The sequence below is a fragment of the Symphalangus syndactylus genome, chromosome 18 (genome assembly GCF_028878055.3).
Source record: "Symphalangus syndactylus isolate Jambi chromosome 18, NHGRI_mSymSyn1-v2.1_pri, whole genome shotgun sequence".
NCBI classification, from domain to species: domain Eukaryota; kingdom Metazoa; phylum Chordata; class Mammalia; order Primates; family Hylobatidae; genus Symphalangus; species Symphalangus syndactylus.
The window spans coordinates 60,207,451-60,220,088 of NC_072440.2; the positions used below are offsets into that span (position 1 = coordinate 60,207,451).

General features: G+C 44.7%; 1 non-coding gene across 1 annotated transcript; it reads right to left on the bottom strand.

The window, feature by feature from the left end:
- Positions 1 to 4,374: 4,374 nt before the first annotated feature.
- Positions 4,375 to 4,482, bottom strand: LOC129468669 (U6 spliceosomal RNA). The gene has a single exon (XR_008652753.2). It is a non-coding gene; the product is annotated as a U6 spliceosomal RNA (small nuclear RNA).
- Between the last annotated feature and the right edge of the window lie 8,156 nt (positions 4,483 to 12,638).

The window sequence follows — 12,638 nt, forward strand, 5'->3', positions numbered from 1 at the left end:
TTCATTAATCCTCACATCCACCAGTAAGTCCTTACAGTTACTATACCCACTTTTAAGATGAGCAAACTGAGGCTTGCAAGCCTCAGTTTGCTTGCCAAGAAGTAAAGTCACCTAGAGTTTAGGACAGAAAAAAGAATGTCTTGGGAATAAAGAAAAAAAGCAACAAAAAGGACAAAGGATCATTTTTGAGCCCTTTCTATGTGGCATTCCAGGCTGGGATTCTTCATTCAGTCTTAGCTGAAATTAGAACTAAGCAGGTGGCCTGGCTCCCATTTTACAGATGATGTTTCTGAGATCTGAAGTTTTAAGTAACTCTTCCTAGATCATGGCTAAGACTGGGATACTCTTTGTTTATTTGTTTGTTTGTTTTTAAGATGGAGTCTCACTCTGTCGCCCAAGCTGGAGTTCAGTGGTGCAATGTCAGCACACTGCAACCTCCACCTCCCGGGTTCAAGCGATTCTCCTGCCTCAGCCTCTCTAGCAGCTGGGATTACAAACATGCACCACCATGCTCCATTAATTTCTGTATTTTTAGCAGAGATGTGGTTTTGCTATGCTGGCCAGGCTGATCTCAAACTCTCAGCCTCTTGTGATCCACCCATCTCAGACCCCCAAAGTGCTGGGATTATAAGCATGAGCCACCGAACCCTAAAACTGGGACACTCTCATGTTCCCAGTCCTAGCTCATCCTCTTTCCTCTCTCCTTCCCTTACCTCCCTAAGGAATCTCAGTGACTGTTCTTTTTCTTGGGGTTGGTGATAAGGAGGGGACTGATGAGACATTGGCAGATGGAGGAGAGGGACAGCTCCAGGAAGGATGCTCCTATTTGGGGGCACTTCCATGCTTAAGTGCTTCCCTTCCATTCTCTCTGACCTTGGGTGGCTGCAGTTGCCTTAAGTGCACAGTAATATACTCTCAGTCACTGTTCAGTGCCCAAGGGAATGGTTTAAGGCCCTCCACTGGAGTGAATATTTTTATGCAGGCTATAATTTCTTTTAAGACCTTCACAGCGTTCCTGCAGCCTCCACCATGCCCTCTCCTCCAGAAAGCACACAGCTGAAAGAACAGCCACTTTCTAATGAGGGGAGCCACGAACTTCAGGCAGAGAAGATAGACTGAGCCACCCCTGGGGCTCAGGGCAGGAGCTGATCTCTCACTATCTTCTATTTTGTCCCCAAATCTATCATCTGTAATAATAATCATGACAACATTTATAGAATGCTAACCCTATGCCAGCCTTATTCTAGGAGACCAACGCATATCTCATTTAATCTTCTCAACAACTTTAAGAGGCTGGTAACCCATTTTACAGATGAGTGAACTGAAAAGCAAGTGCTTTTCAGAAGCAAGTGCTTCACAGAGAAAGCAACTGCTCTGTAACTTGCCCACGGTCACACCACAAGCAAGGGGGAAGCTGGACTAGAAACCTAGGGCGTCTGGGATCTATCCACAATGCCAGGCTACCTTCTACCCAGCAGCCAGGGGCATCACTTCAAAGAGCAAACCTGATCATGTCACTTCTCAGCTCGAAACCCTCCCATGGCTCCCTATTGTCCTTGGACCAGAGATCAAATCCTTCCCCACTGTGTCTGCAGGCCCACTTCTCCATCCCTGTCTTGCCCTCTACTCTTCCTGGCACTCAGCATGCCAGCTGCACTGGCTTCTTTTGTGTTTCTAGAATTCTCCATGATCTTGATCCTGCCAGAGGACCCTTGCAACTGCTGTTTCCTCTGCCTAGATCATTCTTAGCCACATATCTTCAATCCACCCCCAGCTGGTTAATTCCATCTCACCCAAACACCACCTCCTCAGGGAAGCCTTCCCTGACTACCTTTCTTGGTCAATGCCGCCATAACTGCCCCTTTGTTCTACTTCCACATTTCTGCTTTTACATTGGTTTATGTGATTATTTGAATCATATCTGTCTCCCCAACTAGACTGTGAGTTTCAGGAGAGCAGATACAATGACTATCTTGTTTACTGACTGATATGGTTTGGCCGTGTCTCCACCCAAATCTCACCTTGAATTGTAATAATCTCCACATGTCAAGGGCAGGGCCAGGTGGAGATAATTGAATTCTGGGGCTGGTTCTCCCCACACTGTTCTCGTGGTAGTGACTAAGTCTCACGAGATCTGATGGTTTTATAAACGGGAGTTCCCCTGCACAAGCTCTCTTGCCTGCTGCCGTGTAAGATGTGACTTTGCTCCTCCTTTGCCTTCCACCGTGATTGTCAGGTCTCCCCAGACATGTGGAACTGTGAGTCGATTAAATCTCTTTCCTTTAAAAATTACCCAGTCTTGGGTATGTCTTTATTAACAGTGTGAGAACAGACTAATACAATGACATTTTCCCAGTTCCTGAAATCATTGGCTTCCCAAAGTACTTGCTGACTGACCAAATAAGTAAGTGAATGAATGAATGAGAGAAGAGATGCAGGGAAGGAACAAAGCATCCTGGTTGGCAGACCTGTAGGGCCCAGACCAGGGTAAGATGGGTAGCATGAAACTTAAGGGGCACCAGAAACCTCAGTAGCCGAAATAAATATTTTAATGTGGTATTTTTAAAAATCAAATTTAATGAAAAAATCCACATTGAACAAAGTGTAAAAATTCTAAAAAAAGCTTTATGAAGAACCATTTTGGAGGCTGAAGCAAATGGAGAAATCAGTAATACTCATCCTGTAATGGTTTAAAATGTTGATCTTCTGCTCATCAGGAATTTATTTGCATTAACTTTCATTTTTTAAATAATGCTTTATTAGTGTGATTTATCTTGACTGCTGAACTTTTTGGTGCCCCTTAAGTTTTGTGCCCAACAATTGTCTCACTGTAGTCCTGTCTGGTTCCAGTCCTTGCTTTGTCATCGGAGAGCTCCACAACCTCGAGCCAGTTACTTGACCACTCTGGTCCTCTTGATCGTCATGAGTAGAGGTGGAGTGATCAATGCAAGGTGGCCCACAGTTGGTGCCTTCCTCTCTGAGATGGCAGTCATAGAGCATCAAGCATGATGCCACAGGGCCTTTGCACTTGCAATTGCCTCTGCCTAGAACACCACCAAGAACTCATAAATAGTAACTGCCCATGAGACAGATATGCATCAAATAATCATTTCTACTTCATGGATGAGGAAAGTGATGCTCCAGGATATCAAGTGTGTTGCTTCACGTCGTGAATTTTGTGAGACATGAGGCTCAGTTTTGAAGGCTAAACCTGGTGTTCTCTCCACTGGCTCCCCAAGTCCACTCCACAACCCCTGCCCCAGTGAGCAGAGTTGAAAAACAGAGTAGGGAAAAGACAGACAGTAAGCAAGAGGCAGAGATAGGATTGCAACCCAGGTCTCCTGGGCCCCAGCTGAAGCACTTTTCTCAGCCCCGTAGTATATTTGAAACTTGTTAAGATTTTTTAAGAGACTTTGCGCTGCCAAACCAAGAGACCAGTCAACTATGTCGCCCTATAATGGAGACATTGGAGGCATCTTTCAATCGTCAGTGCTGGAGGGGTCCTCCCTCTGTGATGGCTTATACTTTATGCAGCCCAGAGTTCTTTCTTCTCTGACATCATGGAGCTACCAATTCCCTTCTAGGGGCATGAAACAGTGAGGGACAAGTGTTCTCCCCAAAAGATGTTTTTAGCGGCAAACTCTTTAAAAACAATCCTCTCCCAATTCACCCACCCCCACGCAAAGTTCACTCTGTTATCATAGGAAGAAAAGTATTGTGAATACAGCACAAGCTGTGTTGTTGGACAGAGGTGAACTTGAACCCAGCTCCACAGCCATAGAAAGTCTGTTCACCTCTGCTGTGCCAGTCATTTGTTAAAAGTGTACTGGGGTGTTGCAAGAGTTATAGAAAGCCATACATTCATGTGTGCACCCACATATATGCGTTCAGTTTTTATATAAATGGGATCATATCATGCACCCTCTTCTGCAAATGGATTTCTTTTTTCACTTACTGCTTCTTGGTTATCTTAGTATGGGTCTTAAGAATGCAGGCTTTAAGGCCAGGTGCAGTGGCTCATGCCTGTAATCCCAGCACTTTGGGAGGCCAAAGTGGGCAGACCAAGAGGTCAGGAGTTCAAGACCATCCTGGCTAACGTGGTGAAACCCTGTTTCTACTAACAACACAAAAATTAGCTGGGCATGGTGGCGGGTGCCTGTAATCCCAGCTACTCAGGAGGCTGATGCAGGAGAATTGCTTGAACTCAGGAGGCAGAGGTTGCAGTGAGCCGAGATCACGCCACTGCACTCCAGCCTGGATGACAGAGCGAGAATCCGTCTCAAAAAAAAAAAAGGAAGAAGAAGAAGAAGAAGAATGCAGGCTTTAGAGACAGATGATGTGGTTTAAGTCTCAGGTCTGCATCATGCTGGTTGGACAAATGTCCTAACGTCCTTCACAAATTTGCATGTCATCCTTGCACAGGGACCATGCTAATCATCTCTGTATCATTCCAATTATAGTTTATGAGCACAACAAATGTCCTAACATCCTAATCCCACATTTCCTCGGTGTTCACATCTGTTAAATGGGAATATTAATCGTGTGCAGGTGTACCTGAAAGGATTAAATGATGGAATGCAGGGAGTGCACCAACTCCTATTTAGGGCTTGGTAGATGCTGACTAATATTATTCGAAAAATTTGCTTTGGTTATTTTCAGCTATTGTACGGTATTTCAGAGTGTGCTTAACCTTCATCCTGTCTGTGGACATTCAGGGCTTTTCTGTATGTACTATAGAACTGCATGTCAAATTGGGGGATGCAGGTTCCACTTGAAATTGATCACAGCCATTATTGCTCAGAAATTGAGTGGTTACGAAGGCAGGAAATATACAGGAGGAAAGTTTGTTTTGTCAGTATAATGTTGATGTTTTACAGTGAGAAAGTGCTCATGGAACTGCTCGTGAAAGAGGGAAAAAGAAAAAGGTAGAGAAAGGAAAAAGAAGGAAGGGGGGGAAAGAAAAAGATATAGAGGGTGGTAAGTGGAGTGTCAAATGCCAGGCACAAGATCTTGAACATATGAGGCCCCCCTCAGAATGGTGGCAGTTACAGTATCATCATCCCCTCCTAATAGTCATGATCCCAGGCCAGGAGCAGTGGCTCACGCCTGTAATCCTAACACTTTGGGAGGCCAAGGTGGGAGGATCACCAGAGGTCAGGAGTTCAAGACCAGTCTGGTCAACATGGTGAAACCCCGTCTCTACTAAAAATACAAAAAATTAGTCAGTCGTGGTGGTGTGCACCTACAATCCCAGCTACTCAGGAGGCTGAGGCAGGAGAATTGCTTGAACCCGGGAGGCAGAAGTTGCAGTGAGCCGAGACCGCGCCATTGCACTCCAGCCTGGGAAACAAGAGTGAAACTGTCTCAAAAAAAAAAAAAAAAGTCACGATCCCAAAATTATGTGGAGTTTCACCAATCCAAAACAGTGAAAAAAGTCTTTCAGGTTCACTGTTCTGAGGCAATAATAAAGGACGGCATCATGTGTGCATGTCTGTGTGTTTATGTGCATGCACATGTGCACGTGTGCATCTTTGCGTGTAATTGTGTGCAGATGTGTGTGAGCCTGTGTGTTTCTATGCATTCCTGTGTGTGTATTTGTATATGCGTGAATGTGCATGTGTGGGCATCATGCACTTACATGGACTTTTCTGCAAAGTGATTTTTTTTCATTGATTGCTTCTTGGGTGTTTTAGGATGGGACTTACCCTGTGTGTCAGTGTCTGCGTGTACATGTGTATGGATGTGTATCCTCATGTATGTGTACACATCTGTGTGTGTGTGTGCATACACATAAGTGCATGTGTTTCCTCTTTGGTCGACAAGAATCCCAATAAATGAGATGATGTATAATGGGTGCGAAATAGTTTTGAAAACTGCCCATTCTATACATATGTAGCTAGGGAGAGTTAACATTCATGTCCAGAATGCAAAGCAATCCTGATTGATCCCCCTCTCCACCTTCCACCTTCCCTTTGCTTCCCTTAAATTCTCTAATTGTCATCTCCATCCACACAAAGAGCAGTGGATCCTGCAGCATATAACCTTTCCTGACTTAGTCATTTGAGAAAGCCAAGGTTTCTGGTTGATGGAAGATCGCCTGTAATTACCATCTTAAAAATTATGTTTGGGATGAAAATCTCTGTAAAATGCACTATGCTCTTTGATAGTTCGCACAGCGGCCCTTGAACTAAATCTCAGATCTATCATTATGAGTATCATTTATTTTCCAGTGAGAAATGAAAGGCTCTGTACAATGCAAAGGGGTCTCCCCCTTTTCCCCCTTTGCCCCTTCACAAAATGGCCCTAGGCCGCTCAGTTTTTGCCATTAGTGAGGCTACTTTCAAATAATCCTACCTATTTCTGATGCCCATGAAGACAGCACCAGCCACCTTTATCGGCCTTTATTACCTGCAGCTTTTCCTTCTCCCTTTTTATTTGTTGAATTCAGTTTGTAGACAGGAAGATCAGCTAACCACCTTTGTTAGTACTGTGTGCAAACCAAGAATAGCTAGGCTGTAAGTGAGATCCAAGGGCTGCAGATTAGCATAAAGGATTTAAAACATTAGGATCCTTGCTCTTATTGGTTGTTGGGTGGACAGTAAAAGTTCTGATTCATCAAATTAAAGGAGCTGCACCAGCTGAACCAGGGCTGTGTCTATATTCCAGGTATTGTACTAAGCATAGGGGCTCAGGGATGTCAGAGACTTTCTGGATATGACACCTGAGGATTCGAGAGGGGTGACTTCGTGGGGGTGGGGGTTGATGTTTGTGAATAAAACATGGTCTCGGCACTTGAGATTTGGATCTATTTGGCAGTACCAAACATTTATGCTCACACAGTAGATACACAAGAATAGATGTCAACACTCAGAAAGAAACACCCACACTCAAATATCAGACAGTGCATTCTGAGGGCCAACCAGGGAGTGTGGCACCTGAGGCATTTAGGTGTGTTGGGGCAGGACAGGAAGGCCCCTGCCTACTTTTCTACCACCTCTTTTATTTCAGGGGAGCATTTCATGGCAGCAGAGTAGAGAGAGTGACAGGAGACCTGGAATCTAGCTTCTGTACCCCAAATGACTCTTACGTGATTGTGACTTTGAGTATGGCCCTTCTCCTCTCTGGGCCTTAATTCCTCCACTTTAAAATGATGAAATTGGACCAGATGATATCTGAGGCACACTTGAGTTTAAAACACTCCTTGAATCTGATTCTAATAATGTGATTGATAATAATAAGCATCAGGTATTGAGTGTTTACCACATTCTGTTTCTTCCTCATTTAGCCCAATATAGTGGGTGCTACTTTCCCAGTTTACATGTGAGAAAACTGAGGCTACAAGCAATTAAGAGTCCTGCCCTAAGTCATGCAGCTAATTAGTGTCAGAGTTGCAATCTGGACCCAGGCAATCTGGCCCCAGAGTCCGTGCATGTAATCACCAATGGGCTGTGCTCCTGATGGCCTATAAATTCACCGTTCTGGAGTCCTGCAAAAAGGGTTACTTCCTGTCCCCGCTCTGTGATTCCCCATGCCTTCGTTTGGGTCTTTGTTACTAATATCTCAGGGCTCACGAGGGTTGAGAGAGAGGGAAGAGGAGAACCAGGGTCTCCGATGCCTTGGAACTCGAGGCAGGCTGGCACCCTGAGGTCCCCGGGCACAGTTTCCCTGCACGTTCATCTGGCGCCGGCGGGCAGATGGGTATGCTGGCCAGTCCTCCCAGCCTGCCAGCTGGCCCAGAGCACGCGGTGGCTGGCACCTCGGCCACTCGGATGGGCTGCCGGCCCGCCTCCCACAGGCATGCAACTGGCAGTGAGGAGCAGATGGGCCGGCCGGCCGGGCCGTTGGCTCTCCGTTACGCTGCCAGCTGGCTCTGCTGCACTTGGTGTCTTGGCACCTCTGGGCTGGCGTCGGTGGACAGGAGGGCTGACATGTTGGCTTCCTATAGACGGGCAGCTGGCACAGGCAGCAGAGAGGAGGGTTCCTCGCCCCCTCCTGGCTGCTCCCTTAAATGCCCAGGGGTCATGGTCAGTGGGAACTGAAGCCAGAATCCACCCCACTGTGGCCCTGAGGAGTTTGCTGGGAGAGCGAGCTTCCTCTCCACACCTCCTAGGATCTGCATTGATTTGCACAATCTCTGGCCTCCCCAGGACCTGACACCTTCCTGCCCCTGACTCCCAGCGCTCTAGCCTCCTTCACCTGCCAGGGAAGGATTGTCCCCTGGCAGGGACCCCTAGCTCCTGCCAGCTTTTCTCTGCCTCCCTTGAAGTTGGCCCGCCAGTCCTTTTTCAGCTTGTCTAATTCAAAGGCTCATCTTCTGTGAGTGCCAGAGAACTGGGCTCAGCAAAGGCTGGAATCCTGATGAGATGCTCCATGAAAGCCCAGGGGTCCTGGTTCCAGTCCTTGCATGTTCTCATGGGTACTGTGAGAACACGAGCTTCCCTCTTCAGGCCTTGGTTTCTCTGTCACTTCTTTCTTATTACTCATGAATTCTTATTACTAATGAATAGTTCAGAATAAAATAGAATCCTGCCTTGAGGTTTCTAGATAACCTGTAATATGTTCATGACCCCTGACATTCTAGGTGCAAGCTTATGCATTTGGATGGTGTCACCTCTTGAATTGTGTCCCCAAAATGATGTTGAAATCCTAACCTCCCAAACTTGGGAATGGGACCTTATTTGGAAATAGGATCTTTGCTGATGAACAAACTAAGATAAGGTCATGGGGTAGGACGTAATTTAATATGACTATATCCTTATCAAAAGGGGGAATTTGGACACAGACATACATAGAACAAAGATGATGGAAAGATACAGGGAGAAAACAGCCATCTACAAGCCAAGGACCACTGGGACCACAGGCAGATAAAAGAGAGGCTTGGAACATATGTTGTCTTACAGCCTTCAGAAGGAGCCCGCCCTGCCCATACCTCGATCTCTAACTTCTGGCCTCCAAGCCTGTAAACAAATAAGTTTCCCTTTTTCTCAGCCCCCAGTCTACAGCACTTTGTCATGGCAGCCCTAGAAGACCAACACAGGTGAGCATGCCACTTTCTGGAGGATGGTTCATACGTTTCATCAGGTCATCATGGGGGCTCATGACCCACCCCACCTCAAATTACAACCATTAATGTCGGTCCCAATCCTACATGGGCTTCCCATGAGGTAACATAATAGCTGTCCTGGCCAGGCACAGTGGCTCACGCCTATAATGCCAGCACTTTGGGAGGCCAAGGCGGGTGGGTCACTTGAGGTAAGGAGTTCAAGACCAGCCTGGCTGACATGGTGAAACTCCATCTCTACTAAAAATACAAACTATTAGCCAGGTGTGGTGGTGCACACCTGCAATCCCAGCTACTCAGGAGGCTGAGACAGGAGAATCACTTGAACCCAGAAGGTGAAGGTTGCAGTGAGCCAAGATCATGTCATTGCACTGCAGCCTGGGTGACAGAGTGAGATTTCATCTAAAAAACAACAGCAACAACAAAAAAATCTGTCCTGAACCTTCAGGCAGCTGAGTTAAGGTGCCTTTTACCTGCTGCTGAGAGCATCCAGAACCACCAACCCTATTCAGGGACGGTTATTTCAGGGACTGACTCTCCTCATGGACACAAAATGGCTGCAGAAGCCCCACCATCACCCCCAGATCCAATCACACTTAAAGATACATTCTGAAACCCTACATAATAAAGTATAAAGCACAGAAATGCATATAGCAGCATGGTTTGGCTATCCAGCGGATGCCTTATTCAGACAAACTGAACCCATTACCCATGATTTCAGATTTAAAGGAAGTAAAGATCAGCTCACTTTCCATATCTAGCTTTGGATGTGATACCAGAAGACCTGGGGTCTAGCCCCCACCCCTTTATTTTCTAACTTTAGAGGCTAATTCTGTAGAGCCTTCAACTGGAAAGCAAATAAAAATATGAATCAAGTAACTTCAGGTGTGGTGGCTCACGCCTGTAATCCCAGCACTTTGGGAGGCCGAGGCGGGTAGATCACAAGGTCAGGAGATCAAGACCATCCTGGCTAACACAGTGAAACCCCATTTCTACTAAAAATATAAAAAAATTAGCCGGGTGTGGCAGCGGGCACCTGTAGTCTCAGCTACTCGGGAGGCTGAGGCAGGATAATGGCGTGAACCTGGGAGGTGGAGCTTGCAGTGAGCCAAGTGGTCTGCACTCCAGCCTGGGCAACAGAGAAAGACTGTCTCAAAAAAAAAAAAAAATTAATATCATGTAATCTCTTAATTCCACTTCTGGGAATCAATCTGAGGATGTGTATCAAACTATGGAAAAAGTTTTATTTAAGAAGGTGCTTATTGAAGCAGTTGGTTTGTAAATTTAAAAAACAAAAAAAGTGAAACAACTGCCCTGGATGGGGTTGGTGGTTTAGGACACTCTCAGCTGCAAGTAACAGGCATCTTAACTCAGCTGCCTGAAGGGGTCAGGACATCCACTATCTTACCTTATAAGAAGCCCAGAGTGAGGGTGCACTGAGAAGGTGCCTGCAGTTGTCCTTTTCTACATGTTAGCTTTATTGCCTGGGCTTGCTTTCCTCATGGATATAAAATGACTGCAGAGATCCCAGCATCACACCCAGATCCAGCCACATTTACAGAAAGAATGAGGACATTGCCTCATGAATGCCTCTTTGTAAAAGCCAAACAAAGTTTCCCAGGGGCCCCCAGCAAACTTTCCTTTATATCTCATGGCCTGTGATTGTGCCATATGTCCAGGTCTTAACCAACCTTGAGAAGATAAATAAAGTGGCTGTAATTGGATTGGTCAGTCAGGGCCTGCTCTCTGAGACTGGAGGCAGGGCTGGCTCCAGGACACAGATGGTGGACTTGGACTCTATGAGGAGGAGGAAAATGGGTGTAGGAGCTCAATGTCTAGCAGGCAGTCAACAGGATGGTGTGGCAGTCACTGGTTGTAGGTCGGTTACAATTAAAAAGTTAAGATTATGTTAAAATTAAATGGCAAAAATAAATAGGTGATGAAGATTGAGATGTACGTGGCAAGGGTTATCATCAACGGAGAAATGCATTCTTGGAAATCGGTAAGACCAGCACTCCAGTATGATTGGCAAATATGAACATGTCAGTGGAATATAAATATCCACTAGCCCATGAGAAAAGTAAAACTGATATCACTAATAATCAATATATTTTGCTTACAAAACTGGCCAGGTTCATAGAATCTGATTTTTTGAGGAAACAGGCACTCAGTTGCATTAATGATGGATACACAAATGGGAACAGAAAGTTGGCCTTGATGTCACGCCTGTTTATTTTTTTAATTGAGGTGAAATTCACATAACATAAAATTAACCATTTTAAGGTGAATAATTTCAACAGCATTCTGTACATTTATGATACCATACTACCATCACCTCTACCTAGTTCCAAACCATTCTCATCACCCTAAAAGAAAATCCTATACCCCTTAAGCAGTCACTCCTCATTACCCCTCCCCACAGCCACTGGCAACCACTAATCCACTTTCTGTCTTTGTGGATTCACCTATTCTGGATATATCATATAAATGATGGATCATGTGATCTTTTATGTGTGGCTCCTTTCACTTAGCATGGTGTCTTCCAGGTACATCCATGTTGTAACATGCATCAGTTCTTCACCCCTTTTCATGACTGAGTAGTGTTCCATTGCACGTACCTGCTTTTTGACCCACCAGTTGCACATCTGGAAACTTATCTCAAGAAAATGATCATGAAATTGTGCAGACAACAGCTACCAGGATCTTTCTGAACCCATTATTTCAATGGCCACAAGATGAGACTTGGGAAAGTAATTATGATTTGTCTATATATGACAGGATATGAGGAAGGCAGCATCCATTACATTACAGCAGAATATTTCACAATACCAGAAACTACTTACAATTGCTTCTCAGCCTTTTGGCTAAGATCAAGTATTGAAACTACTTGTGGCATGGTGATACTTATGGTAAAAGCATATTATAAAACCTTGTGTTCTGTATGACCCCCTTGTCAGTCATTGCTTCCGTTATAAAGAGTATTTGTGAGGTATGGAACGTCTACTGTGCACCAGGCACTGTTCAAGGTGCTGAATAGAAAGCAGTATTTAAATAGACAGAATAGCTGATTTGGGGTAGCGAGCAACATTATCGTGTGTGTAACTTTGGTGGGGGCTGATGAATGGGCAATAGGGGGTACCCTGGGGGAAGGAAGGAGGTGATATCCATGTACTTTGAGAGTCTAAATGTATAAGTAGAAAGAAGTATGGGTGGTAGATTATAAGTAATCTTTATTCTTTTCTTTTTATGTGCTTGTAATGTCCACATATTTTTCAGTAAACATGTGTGTTATTCTTATAATCAGAAAAAAGAAAGCTGGCTTGTAACTGGTAGCCTTATTAAGAACTAGCTATATTACAACACCAAAATGAATAGAGTTGAAATGTAAATTAAATTGCAGAATTTAAATATTGTAGACTCTATGCTTATAATCATATATATGTGTGTGTACATGTGTATATATATGTGTGTATGTATATGTATATATATGTATATATATAGAGTACATACACACATATATATACACATATACATACACATACACATATATGTATAAAGCTGTGTAAAAACCCAGTTT